General features: G+C 44.0%; 1 pseudogene across 1 annotated transcript; it reads right to left on the reverse strand.

Moving 5' to 3' along the window:
• Positions 1–244: 244 nt before the first annotated feature.
• LOC307103433 (tubulin alpha-1B chain-like) lies at positions 245–1646 on the reverse strand (annotated as a pseudogene). Its single transcript has 2 exons — positions 1040–1646; positions 245–917 (listed from the first exon to the last, which is right to left on the reverse strand). The product of its transcript is annotated as a tubulin alpha-1B chain-like (transcript).
• Between the last annotated feature and the right edge of the window lie 12520 nt (positions 1647–14166).

A 14166-nucleotide genomic window follows, 5' to 3' on the forward strand; every position in this document is an offset into this window, starting at 1 on the left:
CCTGCTCCCCGCTCCCCAGTGTCTTCATGACAAATACTGGGCCGGCGAAAGTATTTCACTTTTTTTTCTTTCTCAATGCCTTTACTATGAGATATGAGGGGAAAATCTTACAGGTACACATGGGAAAGACAGACATGATCACAGGTAAAAGTGAAGACAATCTAACCAGAAAGTTTTAACATCTATCAGCTAGTGAAGCTGAAGTTCAGAGTATGATATGTTGCAGGGCTGAAAGAAATGGTAATTAGTATTTCTCTCCTTCTTCCTGCCCTCTCTTTTAACATTATCCACACTCGCCCCTCATAATCCTTCTCAAGAGAAGCCATGTCCTCACAGGTCTCAGAAAACTCTCCTTCCTCCATGCCCTCACCCACGTACAGTGGACAGAGGCATTTGGCATACATCAGGTCAGACTTGTGGTCCAGGAGAGCCCAGGCCTCAGCCATAGCTGTGGTGCTGCTGAGCATGCACACGGCTCACTGTGCTTTGGCCAGATCTCCACCAGGGACCACAGTGAGAGGCTGGTAATTAATGCCAACTTTGAAGCCAGTGGGGCACCAGTCCACAAACTGGATGCCACACTTGGTTTTCATGGCGGCAAAGGTAGCACTGACATCTTTGGGAACCACATCACCACGGCACAACAGGCAGCAGCAAGTCATGGTGAGGGTCATATTTCACCATCTGGCTGACTCAACGAATGTATCGGTGATCTCTGCTATAGATCTCTGTTTGTGGTAGGCTTTCTCAGCCGAGATGACAGGGGCATATGAGGCCAGAGGGAAGTGAATGTGTGGTTAGGGCCCCAGTTTGGTCTTGGGTTTGGTCAGATCAACATTCAGGGCTCCATCAAATCTGAGGGAAGCAGTGATGGAAGACACAATGCGGCTAATAAGGCAGTTAGTGTAGGTTGGGCACTCAATACAGGGTGGGTTTATAGTTGTGAGTATGCGAAATGGAGAGTTTATTCTTGCATTATTAGTTATTAATTATTGCATTATTTTCCATATGAACAACTGTAAACCTACGTTTGCCCCACCCTGTATTGAGGTTTCTACAACAGATGTCACAGATGGTCTTGTCAATCACAAAGGAACAGGGTGCTCCAGGGTGGTATGGATGGTGAGGTTGGAGTTGTAGGGCTCAACTACAGCTGTGGAAACCTGGGGGGCTGGAAAATGGAGAACTCCAGCTTGGACTTCTTGCCATAATTGACAGAGAGACAACCATTCCATCAGTAGGGAGGTGAAACTCAGAATTGATTCCCCCACCCAAAATGTAAGAAATCAAGAAGCCCTGAAGACCTGTGAACTGGTCAGCCAGTTTCCAAATTTGGTCGATGACGAGGTCAATGATCTCCTTGCCAATGGTGTAGAGTCTGCAGGCATAGTTATTGGCAGCATCTTCCTTGCCTGTGACGAGCTGCTCTGGGTAGAAGAGCTGACAGTAGGTACCAGTGCAAACTTCATCAGTGTAGGTTTCAGGTCTATAAACACTGCCCTGGGCACATTCTGGCCAGCGCCTGTCTCACTGAAGAAGGTGTTGAAGGAGTCATCTCCCCACCTAATGGTTTTATCACTTGGCATCTGGCCATCAGGCTGGATGCCATGTCCCAGTCAGTAAAGCTCCCAACAAGCTTTGCCCATCTGGCCAACAAGGATGGAGATGCACTCACACACGGCTGGAGGGGTTAGCAGGCAGGAGAAGACATGGGGTTCTGATTACTGTCCCTGACAAGCTAAGAGTTGAGGTAAGTAATGCATTCAAAGCAATTTCACTTTGAGGAGTTCTTATGCGTGGCTGAAGTATAATTGATGTAGTTCGATAGAGCACAGTATCCTACAGCAAGCACTAAGCAGTAACATTATGATAGATCTATATCTACTGCCTGATCGCCTCCATTCATTTAGAAGTGTAACCTCAGCCCACGCCCTGAAAGTGTCCATAGAGGGGGCATGTTTCACACTAAATTGGTCAGCTCATGTTATCACACTGCCTCAGCCCTCTTCTTTGTCTTGTGTCCAAGGACTCCTGTCTTGAGGTACTCCGTCAATCAGGAAAAAGCCAATGTTCCCAGCGGGAGTTAATTCTAGATGCTCCCAAGGATTCCAGTCCTAGCATTGAACAAGACAGAGGAGAGGGAAAGGGCCTATCCCCAATCCAGCTTGGTTGGAGTCCAGGGTCTCACCTGCCCCTTCAATAGTTATATCACATTAGCCTCTATCTTTGGGTTTAAGGAGGGAACCAGTAGGTGGCAGATGCCATTCATTCCATCGCCTCCATCCTCTTCCCCCTTGTCCCTTATGTTGTGGAGTTTCTCTCTCACATCAATGTTTCTCTCTCACATCAATGTTTCTCTCTCAGTCTCTCTCTCTCTCTCTCTCTCTCTCTCTCTCTCTCTCTCTCTCCCTCCCTCCTTCTCCTTCTCCTCCTCCTCCTCTCCTCTCCCTTCCTCTATCTCTAGAATCAATGAAAAACATATCCTTGGGTGAGGATTAAAAAATACTAATAAACAAATAAGCAAAGTTAGGCCAACCTAGGTTTGAGTCCTGGCTCTACCATTTACTGGCTTGAGCAGGATTCTTGAGCTCTCTAAGCCTCTCAGTTTCTTCATCTCTCTATAAAAGAAAATCAAATTACCTGCCTTACCATAAGTCATAGCAATAAAGACCATATGGTTTGAAATTGGGTCCAGTTCTTAAAACTGTTCCATTCTAAATGTTTCATCTCACTAAGCCTCAGTTTCCTCATCTACAAAATGGAGATAATAATAGGGTTGGCCTGATTAAGGTGTGGATTTTAAATGAGATGATGCATGGATAGTCCTCAGCAAAGTAACCTACATAGGGAAATAGTCACTAAATTGTTGTTCTTTCTCTCAGGATGTCGTTTTGTGAGAACAAAATAAGATAAAGTGCCTGGTGCTAAAAAATATCCATGTGCATTTTTAATATTACTTTTCCTCTAGGTTCTTTTTCTTTATGGAGAAATTCCTTATGAGAACTCTCTCCTCTGTGGACTTTTAACTACTCTCTGAGTCAGCTAATGCACTCCTTTTTGTCTGGTCATGATAATGGTCTTTGTGAAGAAATCAACTGAATAGCAAAGGAGGGAGGACTCAAAGCTTCTCTAAAGTGGGAAGATTCCTTGAAGTTTCATTAATCCATCCATCCATCCATCCATCCATCCATCCATCCATCCATCCATCCACTGAAAAGGCTATGGGATTGTAGAATTGACCAGCACAGATGTGGCCCTTCCCTTCAGGGAGCTTCCAGTGAGAAGAGAGGAAGGTGTGAACCCAAGTCTGTGTTGGACTGAAAGTCCTTTGTATTCCCAGACCCAGAGGCTTATAAGAAAGCTGCATTGTGCTCACCTTAGATCTGGGCTGAACATCCCCAGGAAGGACTCCAGTTGAATGAATTACAGTGCAACAGACAACCATGGGAGGGACAGTCCCTTTAATGCCATACATGTAGGATTCAATCTTAAACTGTGGGAAATGATGCAATTCCCCCGGAGTCTACATAATATACAGCAACTTGGTTTTTCAGGCTTTGTGGGCCTGAATAAAAGTGCTAAAGAGGAATCCAGAACCTTTAAGCCTTGCTTTACTGTCAGACAAATGTTCACCCTGCAGGGGCACTGGAGATTGAATGTAGCCAAGTGAGTGAATAGGTTTGGAAATAGCAAAGGGCCATCTGAATACAGGGAATTGCTGCCACCGAAGCTGAGGGTGGGAAGGAGCCTGATCTTTTGTGGCTTCAGTCTGGGTTTCGATGACTAGAGCTGGATGGAGGTATATCTCAGCCACTCAATCAACAGTGAGAGAGCACTTCTCACTGCCAGGTGCTGGGATACAGCCCTGAACAAGAGAGACAAGACTCTGGCCAGAAGGAAGGGGCACTATAAGCAATTACACAGGGCATGTTGACAAGCAGAGGACCTTACTTAGCCTGTGCTGCCTGAACTTGCCCAAAGTGGGCGTAGGTAAGGTCTTCCTTTGTCTATAGCTGTGCTGCCCTAATTGCTCACAGAGTTAGTCAGAAAGGCAGCAAGACCCAAAGAGGGACACGGGAGTCAGAAACACTTGGGGGCCAGTCCCAGCCCCTGGTGACACGTCATTGCACTTCTCTAGGTCTCAGGCTCCGTTAAAGGGAGGATTTTGAGAAAAGAAAAAAGGATGTCTAAGGATATGCCAATTCCAACAGAAGCTCTGATCTAGGAGTCAGGGAACAGCCTCCGCCGTGTGGGTCCCTGCAACTCTGAGGCGTGTTTGGCTCTCTCTCACACACACACACACACACACACACACACACACACCCCACTCCCCCAAAGTGAGGACATTGAAGTCACTTGCTTCCAGTCATGTCTGCCATCCCAGTTTTACTAGATGTCAGCTGGGGGTTCCCTTGACCCTCAAAATCCAGGTAAAATCATCTCGCATCTGCCACGTATGTCATGCTCCAGTTCCCATGAGCTGTGGAAGCTGAAAGCCCTCCTGAATATTTCTAAGGACCCAGGGGAGCAGTGAAGGGATGTTCCTCTTCTTAGTTTCTGGCTCCTGGACTCAGATACTGGGTAGGGGACCATCACCCATTTCCCAAATTTGTCTTTGCCAGTGTAAGTGCCACACCCTAATAGATGTGCCCATGAGTGATTCCCCCGCCTGGACTCTGGAGTGAGGGACTGTGTCATATTCCTTTTCCTATCCCTGGCACAAATACACCTGGCATCTAGTAGGCGTTTAATGACTATATCAAAGGAAGAAAGGAATGGTGCCAAAGGTGTCACTGATATTACCTTGAAGGCAGGTCAAGTTTAGGAGAAAAATGTGTTAAATAAAAAAAATAAATAAAGAGTTGCTTCTCATCCTGGATCATCCCTGCTCTGCCTGCTTCTGGTCCCTTTGGAGGGAAGGGCGGTCCCAATCCAACCACAAGCTGTTGAGATATTAACGGACAGTGACATTGTGAACTGATAGATGTTCAGCAGGTTTGCTCCCTGGGCTCAGCCCATTGGCTATAAGAGGCTTCCTGCCCCTCTGCCCCACCCTCCCAGCTGGATCCAGTAACACCGTTCTACTTTAAAAGTCTGTGCCCACCTGGGCTCAGCCTCAGTTAGCCAGACCCAGAACTGACTTCCTCGCTCTCTAGCTGGACTCCTTTGACCCTTTGTACAGAACCTGGTTCCATAAACATAGGAAGACTTATTGTTCAGTAAATGTTTGCAGAATGAATAAATAATGGGGGGAAATAGAATATGGGTGCAATTATTTTGAGGGTCAAAAGTAGTGGAAATGCTTATAAGCAAATAAGAGGGGAGAATAAAAAAATTTTTAACAGAGGGCTAAATTTTTAATTGGCTCAGTGGATAGAGCCAATTTTTAATTGGCTCAGTGGATAGAGCGTCAGCCTGTGGACTGAAGGGCCCCAGGTTCGATTCCGGTCAAGGGCACATGTCCAGGTTGCAGGCTTGATCCTCAGTGGGAGGCATACAGGAGGCAGCTGATCAATGATTCTCTCCCATCATTGATGTTTCCATCTCTCTCTTCTTCTTCCTTCCTCTCTGAAATCAATAAAAAAAATATTTTTAAAAAATTTGTAACAGAGGGAAAGGTGGGATGTTCATTCAGCATCACTGCATAGATAAGTCATTTGTCAAAGCAAGCTGAGGGTGAAACTGGGTTTTCTAAACCCAAACCCAGCATTTTCTACTAGTGCCTTTATCATCTTGTCACATTATTTTTGTTTGTGTTTTGCAGCCTGTTGGGAATTACATCAGTTCATTGTTTGCTGGGTTTCATAAATCTCCCTTCCCATCCGGAACATACCATGAGGAATGTACAATAATTGCTTTTTATATAGCCAAGAATTTAAATTACATTTTGTTTTGCAAATTTTATGACACCCTTTGAGATAACTGGAAACACCTGGGGATGTTGTGAAACCAGGCCTAAGAATGGCCTCTTCACAATGTGCTCAGCATGGCTCCCGCAGTTCAGAAAGATCGTGTAGTTCCCTGCTGGCACTTTTCCTTTGCGTGCACTCAGCTCTGGTGGAAACTAGAGATGGATGGCAGGATAATCCAAATTATTAAGAAATCAAAAGTTATGCAGTTCTTTCCTTCAAAATTGCCTGTTAATTTAGGCAAAGAGCTTTGACTTCAGTTATCAAACTGTTCCTATTCTATACTTGGCTTGATGAGGAAAATAAGACATTTGAGGAGGGGGGGTGGTGCTAACAGCCTGGCTCTGTATCCCTAATGCACATTCCTGTGAGCCTGTAGTCTAGTCACTGCCCCTTCCTTAATTATCTGGTCTTGCAAGACCTGTTTACCTAAGTACTCCCATTTCACAGAGGCCATAAACCATGAACAATACACAACCCCCGGAGGGGGTTATCAGTATTGGCACCATGCCAGGCCTTTAGGTGTGGTCTCACGGCCCCCATCCCAACACACGGGGCTTTTTGCAAAGCCCGAGAAAGTTCTGGAAGTCTGAACCATATCTGGGGGACAAAGAAACGAAAGGGTATAAAGAGAAAGCTTCCTCCATATTGGTTTACTCAGGATTTGGAAATAGGCTCCCCTGAGTCATGGTACTAGTACATCTGGAAACAAATGGGTTTTTCCTATATCTCCAGGTACTGAGGTGTATTTTTCGGTTGCCTAGTAAATTCTGTAACAGCTACGTGTAGACCTGTGGGATCCAAAACTGTAATTACTAATCATTTATGGCAACTGAGCACTTGAAATTTGGCTACTCTGGATTTTGAAGATTTAGTTTTTTAAAAATCTCATTATTAATTTTAGCATTGATCCCATTAAAATAATATTTTATTAATACATTGGTTAAACAGACTATATTATTACAATTAATTTCACCTGTTTTTATTTTTAAATGTGGCTACTAGAAATTTTTATGTTACCTATGTGGTTTGCATTATATTTCTGCTGGATGGCTCTGGTAGAGACAATGCCTATATATATATATATACTCAGTAGACAAACATCATAAAAATTGGATCACTGACAGAACAGAGTGAAAGGAGAATTTATTCTAGGGGGAAAGATAGTTTATTTCAGACAAAAGCAAAACCTTGCTTGAATGATAAATTGTGCCATAATTTCTATTTCACAGTGTAATCTATTAATGAGCTAATGCTCAGAGTCTATAATGGATGGAAATCACTCCTATATTATAGCATTAATGGGCACAGTAAACATATCAGACTGTCATTTCCTCCTGAATGAAACACCTGCAGTATGTATGTTCCTCCATTATCTCTGGACTGTGAGCTCCTTGAGGACAGAGACCCTGTGTTAGTAATCTGTTAGGGTGACTAACCATCTTAGTTTTCCAGGATTGGGGGGTTTCCCAGTACATAGGACTTTCAGTACTGAAACCAAGACAGTCCCAAACAGGATCTGGTTGGTCACCCTAGTGGGAAAAAAAGGAATCTCACAAACTCTTCAATATTCCCTGTGCTTGACATGTAGTAAGTGCTCAATAAATGCTAGTTAAATTTGTACTAAAAACTGTGAACTTGTGCTGAATGTTTTCCCATTTGTGTATAAACAATCCTGATAGAATCAAAGTACATTCTAAATCAAAGAAGGATTAGTATGAGGTGTGTGTGTATGTTTAAATAACATAACATTGACCAGAGGCTGCTGTAATTGGGGTCCCCTTTCCAGGCATCAGCACTGCAAGAACTATCTTTTGTCCCTGTCAATGGAACTTTCATCCTCTCCCTTTGACCCATTCCCATCAATTCTACCAAGCCCCAATCTACCCCTGATGACTTAGGGGGGCCTTGCCATTGCCAGGGGCCCTACTCAGATCATCTACCTTTGGCTAGGGGAGACAGCTGGTTGCTTGAGCTGAGTGAGTTCTAATATTTGTCAAGCAAATACAATACAGTTGTGTATTTGAGGAGGCGGAGAAGGAGGAGCTAGAACAATATTGGAAAGATTGAGTTAAAGGTAAGAAAGAAAAATTCCCTGATCTGTTACTGGCTTCATCCAAAAATAAATAAGTAAGTAAGTAAGTAAATAAATAAATAAATAAATGTAGTATATGTGCTACCTGTATTCTGTGACATCAGTTCTGAAACTTTCCCACAATAGAGGCAATCCCAAGAATGGTTAAGAGCCTGGGCTCCAGAATCAGTCTTAGGTTTCAAGTGGCTCTATAAGTTGCTGAACTTTTCTGGGCTTCAGTTCCTTATCTGTAGGTAGTAACAAGAGTGCCTACCTCATAGGCTTATTCTAAAGAGTAAATGAGCTCATGGATGTCAATTGTACAGTTCCTGGCATGTCAAGTGTACAATTTCCTGTCACTCAAAGTCAACAGCGAAAGTTGGTGCAAGGAAAGAGCATGGACTTTGGAAATTGTTAGGTTTGACCGAACAATTGAACTGATACCCCTCCCCTGGGAACTGGCTTTTCAGGTCATTTCACTATGGACATTCCCTTTGCTGAGACCACATTTCACTTGTGGTGACCACATTCCATTATCTCCCCTCCAGGTATGCATAAAGAAGTCTCTGCCCAGAAAAAAGCCCACCAAAAGTCCTTTAAAAGCTGCTGACTCCCCTCACTGGGTGCTGGAGCCATCCAGGCTCAGCCACCTGGTGTGCAGATGATCGAATAAATTCGTGATCCCTCACCATTCTGGCCCGTGCGTTCCTCCTTCGGCAACCTAACAGAAATATTTCAGTCAGATCCATACAATCATGGTCTCAGGTAAGTAATTTAATCTCTCTGTATTTCAGTTTACATATTTGTAAGAATTGCTATGAAAGTTAAATGGGACATATAAATATGGTGCTCAGTACATAGTGATCAGTCAAGATAATTGGAAAGTCCTTTCCTGTGTTCAATTCATCTCTTTCTGCTATCTAAGTCTGAGAGACCCAGCAGATTTCCTATCTCCCAGCACATCCTGCTCCCATTCCCTTGCCTAGACTTCTGCTATCTCATCTCTAGAAAATGACCCTGACCTGTTGAATCCTGCCTAGCACTCAAGATCCAGCCAGAACCACCTCCTCAATGTCCTTTCCTCTGCCCAGGCAGAGAAGATAGCTCTCTCCTTAGCCAATCATCCCCTCAACCAATCCATTCCAGTGCATCAAGTTGCATTGCCCTCGTGTTGCAAAAGACCAGAGAAAAACCAAGCAACGCTTTAGAGAAATGGAGTTACACGGTTTATTATGCTGGCAGACTCAGCGGAATAACCTCCCAAATCTGAGCAAAGTAACACGCAGGGAGCTTTTCATTTATATCTTTCTGGTGTCTTTGTCCCTCAAATATGGATTATGCTTCCGGTCCTTTCGCGGGCTTTGCAAAAAAGGCCCCAGGTGTTGAGGGTCTTGAGACCATATCTAAGGGTCTGGCCTGGCGCCAGCACTAATAGCCCCCCCGCCACACCACCCCCTGGCCCCGTCCAGGGCTGTGCACTGTTCATAGTTTATGGCCTCTGTGAAATGTGAGCTTTTAGGTATCAGGTCCTGCAAGACCAGTTTCTGGGAAAGAGGCAGTGACTTAATCATACCTTATCAAGAATGTACACTGGCACATATAATACCTTAATAAAAAAATTGAAAAAAAAAAAAAAAGAATGTACACTGGGCTTGCTGGCACAGATTCAGATTGCTAGGCGCCCCCGCCCTCAAACATCAGGGTTACATTGGAATTAGCCTTTTTAGCCTTCTCACTTGGATAAATTCAGCATTCTACACTGGTAGTTCTTAGAAAGGGCAACATAGAGAAAAATGATGATAATACAGTGAGTGCCTTCTTTGTTTTACACAAGCATGGTGATAATAGATGATAGTTACTATGTTTCAATGTCCTTACTTGCCAGTCCTATGTTGATCACTGAAATGTTTTTGGTTTTATTTGTTTTGTTATTTTACTGATTAGCAAACACACACACACACACACACACACACACACACACACACACACACACACATCTCCAGGAGCTACTTTATAGTGCACAATACTGGTAGAGAAAAGGAGATAAAGGGAATAAGGAAGAAGAGATGCAAGAAGGGCTAGTCAGAATCGGAGTCTCCATGTGGCCACCTTCTGCTGGCTGACTGGGGGCCCCAATGATTCTGTCTAGGTGCTAACCAGGCACTCACATAAAACAGGCTACAGGTAAGAGTACATTCACTTGCTAGAATCACTGAATGACCATCTCTAACTCCAAGTGGCAACAGGTAAGACTGGCTCCACCAGTTAGTTCTAAAGCAATGATTTTCAAACTTCATGCCTGGAAAGTTAGTTGAACTCTTGGAGTCTGGGGCCCACCCCCTGGGGCTCTTAGTCAGGCCATCTGGGGCATCTGCATTTTAAATAAGCTTCCTGGGGATTGCAAATGCAGGTGGTCCTCAGGCCAGCCAGACAGTGCAAACACCAATGCTGACCTTTCTGCTCTCTCCTGTAGATGCCAAGGCTCACCCACCCCTAGCCTCCACCTTTTCTAGCCTCTCTCCTGATACTGCATCTGCTTTCACATCTGTCACGCTCAGGTGTCCACACCACTTTTTTTCTTTCTTGGAACCTTAGAAGTGAAATGGTCCTAGGTGGGCAAATTTCCCTGAGTCAAAGTGAGGTCTAATTTCTGTTTGGGGCAGCCTATGGAAAAGTCATAAGTATTGTGAATGTCTCTGGTTCTGAGAGAGAGCAGCATGCCTTCTATCTCCCCCATCACTGCTCCCAGCCCACCGCTAGTGAAAGGCAGCTGCGGCCTCCGCACCACTGAGGCTGTGTGAGAGGCAGCAGCTTCCTGTTTCTTAGAGTAGGTGCTTACAAGTTTGTTCATGACCAACTATCTGAATTCAGTACCCCAGGTTTCCAAGTGCTACCAGAAAGAAAACATGGCTAAGAGAAGCTATCTAGTCTGGTTGATTTAGAAAAAGCAGAGAAAGAAACTGGCTCTTTTTTTTTTTTTTTTTTTAAATCAAAATCACTAATTTCACTGACTTCACCTTTGTTAGAAACAAGGCGAGCCCCCCAAGTCAGAGGTCCTTGTAGAACACAAAACATACTCAGGAGCCAGGCAGCAAGGCAATCATCTTTACTTCTACGTAGAAGGGTGCACACACATGGTCTGGAAGCGCGTGCACACCAAGCTTGGGTTTATAATCCCTTTTGCATGTGACCTGTCCTTTGCTCTTGACTGGAGCTCAGGCGCACAGTCTTTCACGATTGGCTACTTCAAAGGGAGGGGTTGGCCTTTGCTGTTTCAAGATGGCGGCCCCCAAGGGAGCTGCAAGCCATGTGGCCAACATGGCGGCTGCCAGGTCACGTGGTCCAAAATGGTGGCTGTCTAAACTGTTCTTTGACAGAAAAGATGACTTGTTTTTTTTTGTTGTTTGTTTTTTTTAATATATTTTATTGATTTTCCACAGAGAGGAAGGGAGAGGGATAGAGAGCTAGAAACATCGATGAGAGAGAAACATCAACCAGCTGCCTCCTGCACACCCCCCACCGGGGATGTGCCCGCAACCAATATACATGTCCTTGACCGGAATTGAACCTGGGACCCTTCAGTCCGAAGACCGACGCTCTATCCACTGAGCCAAACCGGTTTCAGCAAAAGATGACTTGTTTATTCTCACACCTTCAGGCCATGCTCATGACATTTATCCATTTTCTTGTTTTAATCACCACTTAACTTAGTGTTGCTGTCGGATTTTAACCATCTCTTTGCAAAACTTGTGACCAGTATTCAGGCAATTAGCTCCCAAATTAAGGAAAAATAACCGTGGGGGGTGGGAGATGGCAGGGAGGGGTCTGGCATCCGGCATCCTGGTGTTCATCTAGAATCATAAGGACTTTTGAAAAGACTTCACAAGTGGAAAAAGCTCACAAAGAGGTTGATTTACAAAATTCCAGCTAAGGTCCAACCTCACTCCTGAAAGACTTGAGTTTCTGGAGAAGTGAATTTTAGGGGCCTAGGAACACAGCCTAGATTTGATAAGTTTAGGAAGGATAGGTGGAGCAAAGAATTTGTTTGCCTTACACACAGAAGAATTGAAAAAGGAAGCATGTGAGTGAGGGGTTTGGGGGAAGGGTGTTCATTCCTGTATTGAAAGAACAGAAAGGGACCATATTTTGGTTTTTAATTTTTTTTGGTGCAAGGCAGATGGACTGTTGATTGACACTAAATAAATCCTTGAATAAATGAATCTCTCTAGTACTGGGGAGGGGTGGTAAGGAGGGAATGGGGGGATGGTGGGAAGTAGCTTGTGCATATGGAACAGATAACTTTTTAAGGAAAGGGGGATTAAAAGCAAGAACCTCAGGGCATTTAATAACTGTGGCATTTTATTCTTGCCTCATGTGGATTATTGGGGATTATCTGCTAAAAGCAAGAGCTCAGTCTGGTGTTACTGTTTGACTCAACCTTCCTGTCCTCTCATTTAAAATCTGTCTCTTCCATGGTTTTCATTTGGTTAATAACAGACAGGCCTGGAGTGTGAAAAAAGCTTTCCTGATAAATGGAGGCTCTGCACAACCAACCTTTTCTAAAAACAGGAATGGATTTTACTGTCAAAGGCAACCTTTATGAAATCATAAAGCCCAATTAAAAGGATTAAAAAGTAGATCCATGAAAGATTTTTGCAGCAACGGCAGTGGCCTACAGCGCCGAGCTGCCGAGGCTCAGTAGAGCCAGTTAGTGGCAGGTCATGGGCTCCCCCGAGGCCTGCGCGGGAGAGTCCAGGTTGTCCCTGCACCACGTGATCTCTGCAGGCTGTGCTTATGCTTAGCCTCAAACATTACGAATCACCTGACCGAGAAGCTATATTTCAAAAGGAAAAATCTTTCCTAGTGGAACCAGAAGCAAAAGAAATTCTAAACTGAAGCTCAGCATAGAGAAGGTTCGGCCTGCTAAAAGTTTAGTTTGGGATTATTTGAGAAAGTAAAAAAAATATCATCGCAGTCTCAGGAATTACGATCACATGGAAAAGAGTGATGGGCTTTGGAGCCAATTCCAAAGTGTGGATTCTGGTCCTGGTCCAGTTACTCGGGTATGGTTTATCTGGGACTTAGTATTGAAGTTCTCTCAATCTCAGCATCTTTATTTATATAACAGGAATAACAACATCTCTCCCAAGGGGTGTGAGTACTTACAGCACAATACACTGAAATCTTCTTTTAATATACACTGAGTGGCCAGATTATTATGATCTCTGAACGCATAATAATCTGGCCACTCAGTGTGTGTGTGTGTGTGTGTGTGTGTGTGTGTGTGTGTGTATATTTATATATATATATATATACACATACATATATTATATATATATTAGATCTCTGAACGCATAATAATCTGGCCACTCAGTGTGTGTGTGTGTGTGTGTGTGTGTGTGTGTGTGTGTATATATTTATATATATATATATACACATACATATATTATATATATATTAGATCTCTGAACGCATAATAATCTGGCCACTCAGTGTGTGTGTGTGTGTGTGTGTGTGTGTGTGTGTGTGTGTGTGTATTAGAGGCCTGGTGCATGAATTCATCCATGGGTGGGGTCCAGCCAGCCTGGCCAGGGGGAGAGGACATGGGCGGCTGGCCAGCCTGCCTGCTGGTCGAACTCCTGGTCGAGGGGACAATTTGCATATTAGCCTTTTATTATATAGGATATACACTGAGTGGCCAGATTGTTATGATCTCTGAATGCATAATAATCTGGCCACTCAGTGTATAAATACCCAGTAAATATTATTTTCATTTCCTATTCCCTCTACCTTTCTCCTGCCTACCCCCAAACTTCTTATCCATAAAGACTTCTCACTGCTGCTGTGCCTACATGCCTCAGGAATTTATTTCAGTGTCATTGGGAGAACATCTGATGAAACCTACTAACATCGAGGAATTTCCTTAACAAACACATTGGCAAGGTCTGTGAGCTCTGAGGGCAGCTGTTCGGGTGGTAACTGAGACAGGCTGGTAAGCCAGGACAAGTGGAATAGGAAAACTGAGACGGATAGTTAAACCATCAAGCAGTTTACAGCCATCTAGCAAATCACCAAAACCTATCTTCTGTAACCAAGGACACATAAGGATAAATGGCTTGCACTCCTCCCCAACCAGAGAGTAAATAGCTTCAATCACCCTACTCAGGGAGACAGATAGCAGAA

The sequence above is a fragment of the Cnephaeus nilssonii genome (assembly GCF_951640355.1).
Source record: "Cnephaeus nilssonii genome assembly, chromosome: 7".
In the NCBI taxonomy this organism is placed as follows: domain Eukaryota; kingdom Metazoa; phylum Chordata; class Mammalia; order Chiroptera; family Vespertilionidae; genus Cnephaeus; species Cnephaeus nilssonii.